The sequence below is a fragment of the Mandrillus leucophaeus genome, unplaced genomic scaffold (genome assembly GCF_000951045.1).
Source record: "Mandrillus leucophaeus isolate KB7577 unplaced genomic scaffold, Mleu.le_1.0 Scaffold1168, whole genome shotgun sequence".
Lineage (NCBI taxonomy): Eukaryota > Metazoa > Chordata > Mammalia > Primates > Cercopithecidae > Mandrillus > Mandrillus leucophaeus.
In genome coordinates, this window is record NW_012099965.1 from 132,359 (window position 1) to 148,108 (window position 15,750).

The window sequence follows — 15,750 nt, forward strand, 5'->3', positions numbered from 1 at the left end:
TCCTCAGGGTTTTCAAGGTAAATGATCTCATCATCAGCAAACAGGTACAGTTTGACTTCCTGTTTACTGATTTAGATGCTGTTTATTTCTTGTCTTATTTCTCTGGATAAGACTCCAGAACTGTGTTGAAGAGGAGTGTTGAGAATGGGCATCCTTTCTTTTTTCTGTTCTCAGAGGGAATGCTTTCAACTTTTCCCCATTCACTATTATTTTGACTGTGGGTTTGTCATAGATAGATTTTATTACATTAAGTTGTGTCGCCTGTATGCCAACTTTGCTGAGAGTTTTAATCATAAAGGGATGCTGGATTTTGTCAAATGCTTTCTCTGCATCTATTGAAATAGTCATGTGAATTCATTTTGAATTCTATTTATGTGGTGTATCACATTTGTTGACTTGTGTGTGTCAGACCATCCCTGCATCCCTGGTATGCAACAAACTTGATTATGGTGGATTATCTTTTTGACATGTTGTTGGATTTGGTTAGCTAGTATTTTGTTAAGAATTTTAGCATCAATGTTTATCAAGGATATTAATCTGTAGTTTTCTTTTCTGGTTTTGTCTTTTCCTGGTTTTGGTATTAGGGTGATGCTGGCTTTACAGAATGAATTAGGGAGGGTTCCTTCTTTCCCTATCTTGTGGAACAGTGTCAAAACGATTGGTACCAATTCTTCGAATATCTGGTAGAATTCTGTGAATCTGTCTAGTCCTGGACTTTTTTTCTTGGTGATTTTTAAATAACCATTTTAATCTCACTCTTTGTTATTGGTCTGTTCAGGGTATCTAATTCTTCCTCATTTAAGCTAGGAGGGTTGTATTTTTCCAGCAATTTATCCATTTCTTCTAGGTTTTCTAGTTTATGTGTGTAAAGGTGTTCATAGTAACCTTGAATAATTCTTTGCCTTTCAGTGGTGTCAGTTATAATATCTCCTGTTTCATTTCTCAGTGAGGTTATTTGGATTTTCTCTCTTCTTTTCTTGGTTAATCTTGCTAATGGCCTATCAATTTTATTTATCTTTTCTAAGGAGCAGCTCTTTGTTTCATTTACCTTTTTTATTTTTTTCTTTCAGTTTCAATTAGTTCTGTTCTGATCATGGTTATTTTGTTTTCTCTGCTGGGTTTGGTTTGTTCTTGTTCCTTGAGAGGTGACCTTAGATTGTCTGTTTGTTCTGTTTCAGACTTTTTGATGTAAGCATTTGGGGATATGAACCTCTTACCACCTTAGCTGTATCCCAGAGGTTTTGATCGGTTGTGTCATTATTATCATTCAGTTTGAAAAATTTTTATGTTCCATATTGATTTTGTTTTTGACCCAATGCTCATTCAGGAGCAGGTTAATTTCCATGTATTTGCACGGTTTTGAAAGTTCCTTTGGGAATTGATTTCCAGTTTTATTCCACTGTGCTCTGAGAGAGTGCTTGATGTAATTTCAATTTTCTTAAATTTACTGAGGCTCGTTTTATGGCCTATCATATGATCTATCTTGGAAAAACTTCCATGCGCTGTTGAATAGAATGTGTGTTCTTCAGTTGTTGGATTAAATGTTTTGTTTATATCTGTTAACTTCATGTGTTCCAGGGTAAAGTTAAATCCTTTGTTTCTTTGTTTACTTTCTGTCTTAATGACCTGTCTAGTGCTGTCAGTGGGAGTATTGAAGTCCCTCACTCTTATGGTGTTGCTGTCTATCTCATTTATTAGGTCTATTAGTAATTGTTTTATAAATTTTGGAGCTCTAGTGTTAGGTGCATATATGTTTAGGATTCTGATGTTTCCCTGTTGAATCAGGCCACTTATGATTATATAGTGTCCCTCTTTGTCTTTTTTAACCACTGTTGCTTTAAAATTTGTTTTGTCTGATATAAGAATAGCTATCCCTGCTTGCTTTTGGTGTCCATTTGCATGAAATGTCTTTGTCCATCCCTATATGTTATTTGAGTCCTTGTGTTAAGTGAGTTTCCTGAAGACAGCAGGTGAGTTCTTATCCATTCTGCAGTTCTGTCTTTTAAGTGGAGCATATAGGCCATTTCCATTTAGTGTTAGTATTGAAATGTGAGGTACAATTACATTCATCGTGCTTTTTGTTGCCTGGATAGTTTGGTGGGTTTTTTTTGGTTGGGGAGGGGAATGGATTCTCACTCTGTCGCCCAGGGTGAAGCGCGGTGGCTTGATCTCGGCTCACTGCCACCTCCGCCTCCCAGGTTCAAGTGATTCTCCTGCCTCAGCCTTCTGAGTAGCTAGGACTATAAATGTGCACCACCACGCCCAGCTAATTTTTGTATATTTAGTAGAGATGGGGTTGCACCCCCATCTCTAGAAATTCAATGGCAATAAATATTGTTGCCCAAATATTAAAATCTAATATCCAGGACCAATTTTAAATTCAGTAGTATTGGATAGCAGAGCTACAGACCCAGAAATGTAAAACATGTTCTAAATATTCTAAAGGTTCTATCATAAAACAGTATTTTGGAATTAAATATCTAGAATCTTTCATAATATTTTCTCTACTGAACACGGTACTAGGTTGGTAACTGGAGAATCCTAGCAAGTCATGTTACTTTTTTCTAACAAAACGGGCCTTACTGTCTCTAACTCTGATCTGATCTCCTGCCTTGAGCAAATAAAAGAGCCCTAGAATGTGAAGAGACATGAGACAGTAGTCTAAAACTCAGGTAGGTAAGCATGAACGAAGCAGATAACACAGATGAGAGGTTCAAAGGTCAAAAAGAATGCCAGACCTTAAAATGTGGTATGGGATGCTCTGCTTCAGTGCAAAGATTTCCTAAAAAGCCATTTTTTTTTCCTCTAGCTCTCAAGTAGGAACATTTTTGTCCCATATCCTTAAATTCTTTCTAAGGACTCTACTTCCTATTTAGTGATTTTCCTTTGAGGGTACCGTGAGAACTAAACTCCTCTTTATGGCTTATAACGTACTGCATGGTATACCTGCTCTTCCATTGCTTTGGGGGAATATAAAAATATCTCTGAGTATTTTTGAGGAACTGCATGTTAGGTTATTTCTTAAGTTTTCCCATCATGTCTGAAATGTGTGAGAGCAGTGGTGATATTAAGATTTGTTTCAGAAATCTCAGGAACAACAATGACAGATGTTACTTATTTCTCTATTTTCTGTTTTTGATATTAGCAATCCTAACACAGTTCAAGTGATAGGTCATCATTGTTTTCATTTGCAATTGCCTGTTAGTAGGTGATATTAATCACTTATTTTATATACCTATTGGTCATGTGTATATATTTGCTGGCAAAATATTTTTTGAGTCTTTTGACCATTTTTCAGTTGGATTTTTATTGTTATTATACTTGTCTTTGCTTTGAATTTCCTGTATAGTTTCAATATTAAGCTTTTCTTGTATATATGGTTTGCTATTGTGAGCATGCAATAAATATTCAAGTATAGGTATCATTTTCTTATAATAAACTATTTTTCTTTGAGTAGATACCCAGTGATGAGACTTTTAAATCAAATGCTAGCTCTATTTATAGTTGAGATTGAGCATTATTGTCATGTGTTGGCTATTTGCATGTCTTTATTGAAAAATGCTTAGTAATGTTATTTACCCATTTTTCAATGGGATTCTTTATTATGATATTTTTGAGTTGTTCAAGTTACTTGTAAATTCTGAATATTACTTTCATTTTGGCACATAGTTTGCAAATATGTTCATTTATTCTGTAGGTTGCCTGTTTAGCCTGTTGATTTTTTTTTTGCTGTGCCAAAACTTTTTAAAGTCCCATTTGTCTATTTTTAATAATAATATAATAAATAATATTACAATAATAGTTTTCTTTGTTGTGTTCTTGCGTAATGTTGGTATCAGGGTGATACTGACCTCAGAGTGACTTAGGAAGAATTTCATTATCCTCAATTTTTGGGAAGAGTTTCAAGAGGATTATTACTCTTTGTACATTTGTTAGAATTTGGCTGTGCATTTTTCTAGTCCTAAGCTTTTCTTTGTCAAGACATTTTTAATTACTGACTCAATCATGCTACTCATTAATGGTTTGTTCAGGTACTCTATTTCTTTCTGGCTCTATTTGGGAGGTTGTATGTTTCCATAAATTTATTTATTCTAAGTTTTCAGGTTTGTGACTGTCTAGTTGTTTATAATCATTTCTAGTGATCTTTTGTATTACTGTTGTATCCATTGTAATGTCTATTCTTTCATTTCTGATTTTGTTTATTTAGATCCATCTTCTGTTTGTGATGAATCTAGCTAGCAATTTATCAATTTTGTCTTTTTGAAAAACCAACTCTTTATTCTGTTTATCGTTTTTATTGTTTTGGTCTGTATTTCATTTGGTTCTGTTCTGAGTTTTGTTATGTTTTTCTTCTTCTAACTTGAAATTTGTTTTGTTATTAATATTCTAGTTCCTTGAAGTGTGATGCCAGGTCCTTAATATGTAAGCTTTCTACTTTTTTGGTGCAGGCATTTAGGCTATAAACTGCCCTCTTAGTACTATATTTACTGTATCTCACATTTTATTATATTGTGTTTCTATTTTCATCTTTTTTTCCCACAAACTTTTAATTTTCATCTTAATTTTCTTTTTGAGATGGGTTTTACTCTGTCACTCAGGCTGGAGTGTAGTGGCACAATCTTGGCTCACTGCAACCTCTGCCTTCCAGGCTCAAGCGATCTTTTCATCTTAGCCTCCTGAGTAGCTAGGACCATCGGTGCGCACCACCACATCTAGCTATTTTTTTGTATTTTTTGTAGAGATGGGGTTTGCCATGTTGCCCAGGCTAGTCTCAAGCTCCTGACCTCAGGTGATCCACCTGCCTCAGCCTCCCAAAGTGCTGGGACTACAGGTGTGAGTTACCACCGCTGGCCGTCCATGTTAATTACTTAATTTACACAGTGACTGTTTATGAGTATGTTGTTTAAATTCTTTGTAAATTTATAGTTTCTGAAATTTCTATTGATATTGATTTATAGTTTTATTCTGTGGTCTAGTAGTTGATATAATTTTGTTCTGGGGGTACTTTGTTGATTTGCCAACTTTTCTATCTCAATGGTCTCTCTAGCGCTGTGAGTAGAATGTTAAATTTTTCCACTATTATTATATTACTGTCTATCTCTTTCTATAGGTTTAATAATATTTCTTTTAAAATCTGGGTGCTTTGATGTTGGGTGCATAGATATTTAGAATTGTTATATCCTGTTGCTGAAATGATTTCTTTATTATTGGATGATGACCTTCTTTATCCTTTTTGTTACTGCTTTTTATTTAAAGTCTGTTTTACTTGATGTAAGTATAGATATTGCAGATTGCTTTTGGTTTCTAATTTGTATTACTATTTTCCACCCTTTACTTTTAATCTACATGTGTCTTACAAGTAAGGTGAGATTCTTATAGGCAACATATAGTTGGATCATTTTTTCTTATTCATTTTATAAATCTGTACATTTCAATGAAGGATTTCATTGATTTATATTCAAGGTTAATATTAATATGTAAGATTTTGTTACTGTCATCATGTTAATTATTTTTTTGTGTTTTTTTTCTTTTTATCTACCTTTGTGGTTTAATAAAGTTCTGTCATGTTGTAATTTGATTTATTTCTTTTCTCTTTTATTTTATAAGACCTGTTAGTTTTATACTTTTATATGTTTTAATGATGGTGAATATTAAACTTTATTTTTATACTAGAAATCCCTTGAACATCTTTTGTAGGCCCAGTCTAGTGGTAATTGGTTTCCCTAGCATTTGTCTGTCAGGATAAGACTTTATATTCTTCGTTTGTGAAGGTTAATCTACCTTGATGTAAATTTTTGGCTGGCACTTTTCTTGCAACACTCTAAAAGTGCCATCCCGTTCTCTCCTGATCAGTAAAGTTTCTGCTGAGAAGTCTGCTTTTTGTCTGATGTGGTTTTCTTTATTTCATAATTACTTCTTTCACTTTCACTTTAGATATTCATCATGTGCCATGATGAAGTCTGTTTTGCAATGTATTTTGCTGGTGATTGCTGAGCTTCCTGTATATGTATGTCTAATTGTATTGGTAAAGTTGGGAAGTTTTCATCAATTATTTTCTTAAATAGTTGTTCTAAACTTTTTGATGTGTTTTATTCCTCAGAAATAATGATAATTTTTAAGTTTAGTCACTTTATATAGTCGCAAACATCTCACAGTCTTTGTTTATTCTTTTTTATTCTTTTCTCCTTATTTTTGTCTGAGTAGATTTTTTATAAAAACCTCTTTGGTGGCAGTCTTACACTGCTGGGGTCATCAAAAAGGAAAGGGAAATAGAAAGGAACCACCAAGCGGATATTGAAGCAAAAAGAGCCGCAAGGCAGGACCCTCCATTAGAAATGCTTATAGAAGGACCCCTAGTATGGGGTAATCCCCTCTGGGAAACCAAGCCCCAGTACTCAGCAGAAGAAACAGAATGGGGAATCTCACGAGGACATAGTTTCCTTCCCTCAGGATTGCTAGCCACCAAAGAAGGAAAAATAATTTTGCCTACAGCTAACCAATGGAAATTACTTAAAACCCTTCACTAAACCTTTCACTGAGGCATTGATAGCACCCATCAGATGGCCAGATTATTATTTACTGGACCAGGCCTTTTCAAAACTATCAAGCAGATAGGGCCTGCAAAGTGTGCCAAGAAATAATCCCCTGCACTGCAGGCCATACATTTCAATCTCTGTATCTTTAACATCCTTGTTAAATTTGTCTTTTCCAGAATCGAAGCTGTAAAGCTACAAATCATTCTTCAAATGGAGCCCCAGATACGGTCCATGACTAAGATCTACCATGGACCCCTGGACCGGCCTGCTAGCCCACGCTCCAATGTTAATGACATGAAAGGCACCCATCCCAAGGAAATCTCAACTGCGCAACCCCTACTATGCCCCAATTCAGCAGGAAGCAGTTAGACCGGTCATCAGCCAACCTCCCCAACAGCACTTGGGTTTTCCTGTTGAGAATGGGGATTGAGAGACAGGACTAGCTGGATTTCCTAGGCTGACTAAGAATCCCTAAGCCTAGCTGGGAAAGTGGCCACATCCACCTTTAAAGACGGGACTTGCAACTTAGCTCACGCCCGACCAATCAGATAGTAAAGAGAGCTCACTAAAATGCTAATTATGCAAAAACTGAGGTAAAGAAATAGCCAATCATCTATCACCTGAGAGCACAGCGGGAGGGATAATGATCGGGATATAAACCCAGACTTTCAAGCAGGCAATGGCAATCCCCTTTGGGTCCCCTCCCATTTTATGGAAGCTCTGTTTTCACTCTATTAAATCTTGTACTGCAAAAAAATAAAAACCTCTTTAAAGGTCTGAAAATTTGGGCCGGGCACAGTGGCTCACACCTGTAATCTCAGCACTTTGGGAGGCCGAGGTAGGTAGATCAGCTGAGGTCAGGAGTTCAAGACCACTCTGGCCAACATGTTGAAACCCCATTGCTACTAAAAATATAAAAATTAGCTGGGCGTGGTGGCAGGTGCCTTTAATCCTGGCTACTCAGGAGACTGAGGCAGGAGGATTTCTTGAACCCAGGAGGCAGAGGTTGCAGTGAGCAGAGATTACACCACTACACTCTAGCCTGGGCAACAGAGTGAGACTCCATCTCAAAAAAAAAAAAAAAAAAAAAAAAAAAGGCTGAAATACTGGAGAATTATTGTGTTTCTTTGAAAGTATCATACACCTTGCTTTTCTGTGTTTCCTGTGTCTTTGTGCATCTTTATGTTGATTTCCATACATCTAGAGGAACAGTTCCTTCATTTTCTTTCTGAATTTACATTCATTGGAGAAAGCTTTTTTTTTTTTTTACGTTATTACCATGACGTTTATTGCATGGAGCCATTTGGCTTTACTTTTGGGTTTGTGCATAGGAAAGACTGTATAAGTTTCTTGAGTATAAACATATATATGTATGTGTGTGTATATATATGTGTGTGTATATATATATATAACCAACATTGTATTGGCTTAGGAACCATCTTTTCTCTTAGGTTGATTTTTAAATGTAAGTCTCAGAAAACAATTTATCTATGTTGTGTTGTTCATTGAAGGCCACGTACTCCTGATGTAGAAGGGTGAGAAGGTAGTAGGGGGTGTATGATGACAAATTACTTAAGAGTTATAATGTACATTATTTGAGTGATGGATACCCTAAAAGTCCTGATTTTATCACTCTGCAATCTATGCATGGAACTAAATTACACTTGTACCCAACACATTTATATAAATAAATTAAAAACAGCCACTACTAAGAGTTTGCTATCTTGCTTATTCATACATAAAAATACATTACAAATGTTTGCTATGACATTAACTATTATTGTTACAGGAGTTGAAAAGAAATTATTTAGGCAGATAGAGCAAAACAGTCCTTGATAAAGTTTTCTTTTCAATAAAAAGAAGTCCACAAATTATTATTATATATATATTTTTAACAAAGAGCAGCCTGTAAAATTGAGCTGCAGACATACATAAGCAAGCTGGAAGCTTGCATGAATAAATGCCGGCAGCCATGCTGCAGCTTGCTCTGCAGTGAATGCCAAGAAATAAGTATTCAGACAATTACAGCTGAACAGGGAGGGGAGCAGCTCCTCCAAGAGAGTGCTGCTTTAAGATTCATCTGCCAAGTACTTATTGAGAAGGCTAGTTGAATTACAGTTTAGACAAACAAGAAACATCCACCATGTGGCTATTTGGGGTCGGGTCATGAGGCACATATGGCCTTATTACATCTAAAAGCACTCAAACCACATTCTTAGGAGGCTGTGTTTAGCACTCCTTATCACACATTCTGTTCCTTGTCCTATTTTCAGGGTCAAGGAATTAGTCTCATGCACAAACACACACAGTGCCTCAGTATTTTTCCATGCCTTGACCTCAAATGCCTTGTAGATAAGCTTGAATGTATTGTTGTACACTCCACACATTTCCCCCTTCTTTAATTCTTAGAATGTGCTGATTATCCGATGTAAAGTAAACTTCTATCATTCTTCCCTGGTCGTAGTTGGGTTGAGTGGCCACACAAAGCCATTTGCAGATGCCTAAAAGATACAAAAAAGAATAAACATAGCGACCACCACCCCAATGCGTATGTTTAGCCCAGACAACCAAGTATTTGGGTTCAACAACTGAAAGTCTTCTTGTAATAACTGTAGAGTATTTGTAATTGCTGAGACCATCACTTAGGCTGTTTATTTAACTTACACTAAAGAGTAGAAACTCAAGAAGACAGGTGGTGGTGGTAAGCCCCATGTAGGTGTGCCTTCACTCTCCCAGGTATATTGGGAGCTATTATATGGCATAAGTGTGACACTGATTGAATTAGATTGCTAATCACAATGTAAATTTTGACGGGTAATGAATGCCTGCTGTGGATCCCCTAGCCATTCAATGATAGCTTCAAGGGCCACTAGGTGAGATTAAATATTTTTATCAGTATTTACTTGTTCTTAAAATTCATGGGTTACATTGAATACCATGTGGTTCACCACTGAGGCTGTATGAATAGATTCCATCAAAGAGACAGCTGCAGTAGCAGCAGTTGTTAGTATAATAATAGCTGAAACTAAAAAGGCAATTAGAGAGGGCAGACATTTTTTTTTTTTTTAATATGAGACAATGCTTTTCTAAATAACTGCAAAATAGAATCCCCTTTCCAGTTCTGGGTTGGATATACAGGGAGCCACAATCCTGACCACCATTTTAAAATAATGACATAGGGCCTGGCATGGTGGCTCACGCTTGTAATCCCAGCACTTTGGGAGGCCAAGGCAGGCAGATCACGAGGTAAGGAGTTTGAGACCAGAATGACCAACATGGTGAATCCCTGTCTTTACTAGAAATACAAAAACTAGTTGGGCGTGGTGGTGCATGCCTGTAATCCCAGCTTCTTGGGAGGCTGAAACAGGAGAATTGCTTGAACCCAGGAGGCAGAGGTTGCAGTAAGCTGAGATCGTGCCACTGCACCCCAGCCCATGTGGCAGAGCGAGACTCTGTCTCAAGAAAAAAAAAAAGAAAATCATGACATAGTTTATATTTAATTGTGTAACGTTTTGATGAGACAAGCATGTAGCATATCAACTACTGGAAGAAACAGTAATACTATAAAAGGATTGATTCTGTTCTATGTTAGGAATACCCTGCTCAAACAAAAGTATGTAGGGGTGCATAGCACAAATCAGGACTGTATCAGTAACATTATTGTGCAAGGAGAGGGTGTAGTTGTCACCACTACAAATGTAATCACTTTTATTATGAAAGAACACATTCAAAAAAGGGAAGACCTAGTTTCCAAATTTGGGTATGCACAGGGCCTAAAACTTGTTCCCCTTTCGATTGTAATATTCGTCCTGAAAGCCCACACTCTGACCAGGTGATGGAACTATTGGCTGGACTCCCAAATCCAATAGTCTGATTTGCAGACATGGGATCTCCAAGGGGTCCCCAATCAAGTAAGGTGCCACTATCAAACAGGTCCTTGACGCGGCACAGGTTGTCTGCATGGGGACCACTGGACAGCCTCAAACTTATATCGCCAGTCTTTTCTCGGATGGCATAGAGGAAGATCAGGCATTTGTATAATTTCATTAGAAACCTCAGTAAGATTACTGGTAACGGCAGAAATAAAAGTCAAGTTTGTGGGCTTAACATCCCTTTTGAGCTGATAGTAAAGATACTCCTGAGGAATATGAGTAACACACTTATGTGCCAATGTAGAGAAACAAAGGGGAGGATTGCTAGACAATAAAGACAAGGAGTCATTAAGTTTATTCCATCCCAAATTTTCAGTGAGGAAGTAAGAGGCATCCATCGACCTCCCATCCAAGAAGTATTATTAGATGACAAAGGCGGGTCAGCATCCCACCACGTAATAACATTGAAAACCGAGGGATTCAGAACATGACTCCAATAAAGATGTTCTTGAGCTAAGCCCACCTGGCAAAGAACAAGAATTACCAGCCACCCCAACATCCATGTCTGTCTTACTTTCTCAGAAGCTTCCCCAATTACCGCCAGATACATAAGAAATTGGTTCTCTGCAGTTGCAGGGGCTCCCATGGATGCAAGCCAGATAGTTCCCTGTTGGTCCCTATCTGGGTAATGTCAGGTGCTGTCCCCAGGTAATGTCAGGTGCCTTCCAAATCATCACTGTCAGTTTTGGTCGATTCTCCAACGACAGGTCCTTCATTGTCAGGAGGGGCTTTCCTCAGTGGTCTCTAACTCATAATATGGCTTCACTCATTTTATGGGAATCCATTCTAGTCCTGTAGTTCATGAAACACAAACCGCACCTCAACTCCATTGCAATGCCTCATAAAGTCCCTCCCAATTCCCTGTACAAATGTCTCAAATTAACATCTTTCGTTTTGTGACTTCAACCAGTTTCATCCTACGATCAATAACCATCTGACCATCTTGTCCAATATTCAAAAAATTGAGAGTAAGATTTTTGCTATCTGTTCGCGAGGAGAGAGCTCCCATATTCCCTTTTTCATTTATTAAGATATACTTTAAGGGTTTGATGAGCTTGCTCAACAATGGCCTGACAGGTCGAGTTATAAGAAATACCAGTTTTGTGTTGTACGTGCCAAAGTTGCAATGCATATAAAAAACTAGTGCTAAGATAGCAAGGACCATTATCAGTTTTAATAGTCTGTGGAGGGCCTAAGGTCATAATAGATTCAAAAAGATAAGCAATTCATCTTTAGTTTCTTCTCCAGTCCATGGAGTCACGTATATCAGGCCTGTATAAGTGTCCACAGTAACGTGGAGAAATTTAAAGCGTCCAAAAGGTGGATGCTGAGTAATAACAGTTTGCCAGGTAGCATTAGGTACCAGACCTCATGGGCTGGCACCAAGTCCCAGTGATAAAAGGGACAGAGAATGCTGTTGGCAATCAGGACAAGTTTTAATAATCATGCAAGCTTGATCGAGCATTAAATGAAACTGTTGTTTAAGACTGTGAGCAGGCCGGGCACAGCGGCTCACACCTGTAATCCCAACACTTTGGGAAGCTGAGGTGGGTGGATCACCTGAAGTCAGGAGTTCGAGACCAGCCTGACCAATATAATGAAACCCTGTCTCTATTAAAAATACAAAAATTAGCTGAGCATGATGGCATGAGCCTGTAATCGCAGCTACTCGAGAGGCTGAGACAGGGGAATCGCTTGAACCTGGGAGGTGGAGGTTGCAGTGAGCTGAGATCGTACCACTGCAGTTCAGCCTGGGCAACAAGAGTGAAACTCTGTCTCAAAAAAAAAAAAAGACTGTGAGCATTCTGATGAAAGAAGGAATGATCAGCTTGAGCTTACAAAAATGCAGGAGAGTCTCCAAACCTCATCTGTGTTTGTACCAGAGCATCAGCTTGAGTGTTCCCTTCTGACAAGGGACCAGGTAGCCCAGAATGAGAGCGAATATGTGTGATATAAAAAGGTGACAATGGGGACAAAGGAGCTCATGTGTTGTGAGAAACAGGGTTAGTAGGGGTTCTTTAGTAATGCCTTTTAAATGTGCGAGATCTAAATGAGTAATACTATACACTGCATAAGCAGAATCACTAATTATGTTCATGTCTTGGTAAGGAAAAGTTTGTAAGACCAATATTAGGGCACCTAACTCAGCCTGTTGTGTAGTTTTGAAGTGTTCCTGGATTTTGTGCTGCCAATTTGGCATGGCATCTTGCCACACTATAGCTGACTTTCCCATTTTTCTTGAACCATCTGTAAAGACAGTAGTGGCGTGAAGCAAGGGCTCAGAGACAACAATAGATGCAAATTTAACAGGCACAGTTTGTAAAAAGTTCAGGAGCTTAGAGGCTGGTAAATAGAAACTGATATTACCAATAAAGTTGGTCATTGCAACTTGTCAATCAAGATCACAGGCTAAGAGAGTATGAAATTGTCCCTTGCTTAAAAGTAAGAAAAGAGTAGCAGGGTCATATCCTGACAATTGGATACAATGTTGGCATCCCTTTATGAGAAGCTATTAAATCTGTGGTCTTTTGTAGGTGTTTTGAGGGGGTTACAAGACAGATAAAGCCACTCCAAAGGAGAAACATTTGTTCCAACTTGCCCAAGCATTCCTGTAGGGCTTTGAGGGGTATTAAAAATCAAAAGATCTATAGGTCTGTCAGGATCTAAACCCAATATGCACCATTGGGCCAAGACTTGCTCCACAGCCATAAGCTTTGCCTGTGCTAGCCAAGAGAGGTCTTGCAGTGAATTTAAAGCTGAGTCACCTTTCAGGGTGTCAAAAAGATTAGTCAAGTAATTTGCAGGAATACCTAAATAGGGACGTATCCAACTAATCTTTCGTAGGACTCGCTGTCATGTATTAAGGGTTAAGTGCTGTGGAGGAATTATTTTCGTAAGTTGTGGCCTGAGCGTAGTAGATAAAATAAGACTTCCTATATAGAGCCACAGAACCATCAGCTGGACTTTTTCTTGTGCAATAATGAGACCATATTGTAACATATGCTGTACTACCATTGCATGAAGTTGATGCAGTAATGACTGATGCTGAGCAGCTATCAAAATATCATCCATATAGTGGAAAATTTTTGCCTAGGGGAAGGATTGATGCACAGGAAGTAAGTCTTCATGTACATAAAGCTGACATATAGTAGGGCTATTCATGATCCCCTGGGGTAGAACTGTCCATTGATAACATTAAACTGGTTGCAGAGTATTATAAGTGGAAACAATAAAAGCAAAATTTTCTCGATCCTCAGGATGCAAGGGTATGGTTTAAAAAAAAATCCTTTAGATCAATTACAATAAGAGGCCAGTCTTTGGGGATCATAACCGGAGAAGGTAATCCTGGTTGCAAAGGCCCCATAGGAAACATTACAGCATTAATAGCACAGAGGTCATACAATAACCTCCTCTTTCCTGACCTTTTAAGAATGTTAAAATAGGTGTGTTCCAGGGACTAGTCCTAGGCTCCATGTGGCCAGCGTCTAGTTCTTGTACGAGACATTGGATGTGTTGCAATTTTTCCTTCTTAATGGGCCACTTATCCGCTCATACTGGGCTAGTAGTTTTCCACTTGGTGTTTGATAATTTTCAAAGGAGCAGTGGCCCTACCAAAAAGGCGGCAGGACAGAGAGGTTTAAGCCCCAGTGTTCTAGGGCATCTCATCCCCACAGAGAAAATGGAATCTCTTCAGATAAAGGGCTTAACATGGGTGACCTTGCCTTCTGGGCCCAAAAGTGGATGAATATGCCTACTTTTTTAAAACAACAACAACAACAACAAAATTCTGCTTTTTTATAAAACTTGATTAAAAATAGTATTTCAAACTGTACAGTCACCAGAAGTACACAGTTATCAAAAATGCACACACTTCACTTGGCATCTCCAGCACCTTCAGCTTTCTGTGCCTGCTCTGTTTGGCATCTCCATTTTCTGCAGGGTTATTCCCCTCCTTGCCAGCATCAGCTTTGCCCTTTTTCCCTTTGGGTACCGTCTCTCCCTTCTTTGCAGGGGCCTTTTTGGGCTTGGGCTCTGGCTTTGGAGGAGCAGGTTTAGCAGACAACCTCGCGGATCTTCTCTGTGGTTCGTCCTTCACCTTGGCTTTATCTCCTTTAGCATCCCCTTCAGCTTTTCTCTTGGGCATGGTGGCGACGGCGGCGGGACGTAGGTGCTGGACGCCGGATGCAGCGGCGCGCGGGCTTTGGTCGGTCTGGGGGTCGTTCTCGCCTCTTCTTCAGAATATGGCTACTTTTTAATGGCTGTTGATACCCTCCAACACCCATGATAGACTATCAGGCAGGAGAGGCCCAATCTGAAGGCCACTGTTTTTTAGCTGTTATAGTTTGATCAGCCACTATATCAATAATTCTCATAAACATAACTCCATTAATTGTTACTTCCAAGTATGGTCTATGACATGACACTGGAGTACTCCAAAAAACTTTCATCCCTGAGTGGCCGAATCCCGAGGCACCACAGGTTTTCTGTTGAGCATTACCTTGAAGGTAAGGAATAAGAATAATCTGAGCAAGGCAAGTTCCTTTAGAGACGGTGTGGACACCTGACACCTGTGCCATAATTTAATTTCTCCTAAATAGTCTGAATCTATGACTCCAGGGAAAATTTGAATTCCTTTACGTGTCCTATAAGACCTTCTGATAATCAATCCAAATGTTCCTCTGGGTAACGGGCCATAGATTCCAATAGAAAATAGCTGGACCCCATCTTGCTCTTTAAGCACCATGTCTGTTATGACTCCGAGGTCCAGCCCTGTGCTGCCAGAGGTGGCTGAAAAGAGGTTATGGTTGCTATTTCTGGTCCTGACTAGGAGGGAAAGTCATTCCCCAAGTCTGGGAATTGGTGTTCCTCCATGGATTTTTCTGAGCGCTGGAGGTCTTGCCCCTCTTCCCGTTTCCCGATAATGGGTGTCCATCCTTATCAAATTTTGATTTTCACTGATTAGCCCAGTGCTGACCTTTGCCGAATCACCAGCATTCTTGAGAGGGTATTTTAGGGTCCTTTGATTTCTTTGGGACTCCCTTCTGTTGGCATTTTCCAAACACGTACGTAAGCTTAGTCTTAGAAGTATTCTTCTCAGCATCTCTTCACCAAACTATATCAATTTTATTATTTATTTATTTATTTATTTTTGAGATGGAGCTTTGCTCTTGTAGCCCAGACTGGAGTACAATGGCGCAATCTCGAATCACTACAACCTCCGTCTCCTGGGTTCAAGCGATTCTCCTGCTTCATCCTCCTGAGTAGCTGGGATTACAGGCATG

At 38.7% G+C, this 15,750-nt stretch overlaps 2 pseudogenes across 2 annotated transcripts in view; one reads left to right on the forward strand and one right to left on the reverse strand.

The window, feature by feature from the left end:
• Nucleotides 1-15,750, forward strand: part of LOC105553537 — a 55,043-nt pseudogene that overhangs the window by 33,563 nt on the left and 5,730 nt on the right. The gene's annotated exons all lie outside the window — the stretch shown is intronic.
• Nucleotides 10,899-14,703, reverse strand: LOC105553528 (annotated as a pseudogene). Its single transcript, XR_001008166.1, has 2 exons — nt 14,220-14,703; nt 10,899-10,931 (listed from the first exon to the last, which is right to left on the reverse strand). The product of XR_001008166.1 is annotated as a non-histone chromosomal protein HMG-17 pseudogene (transcript).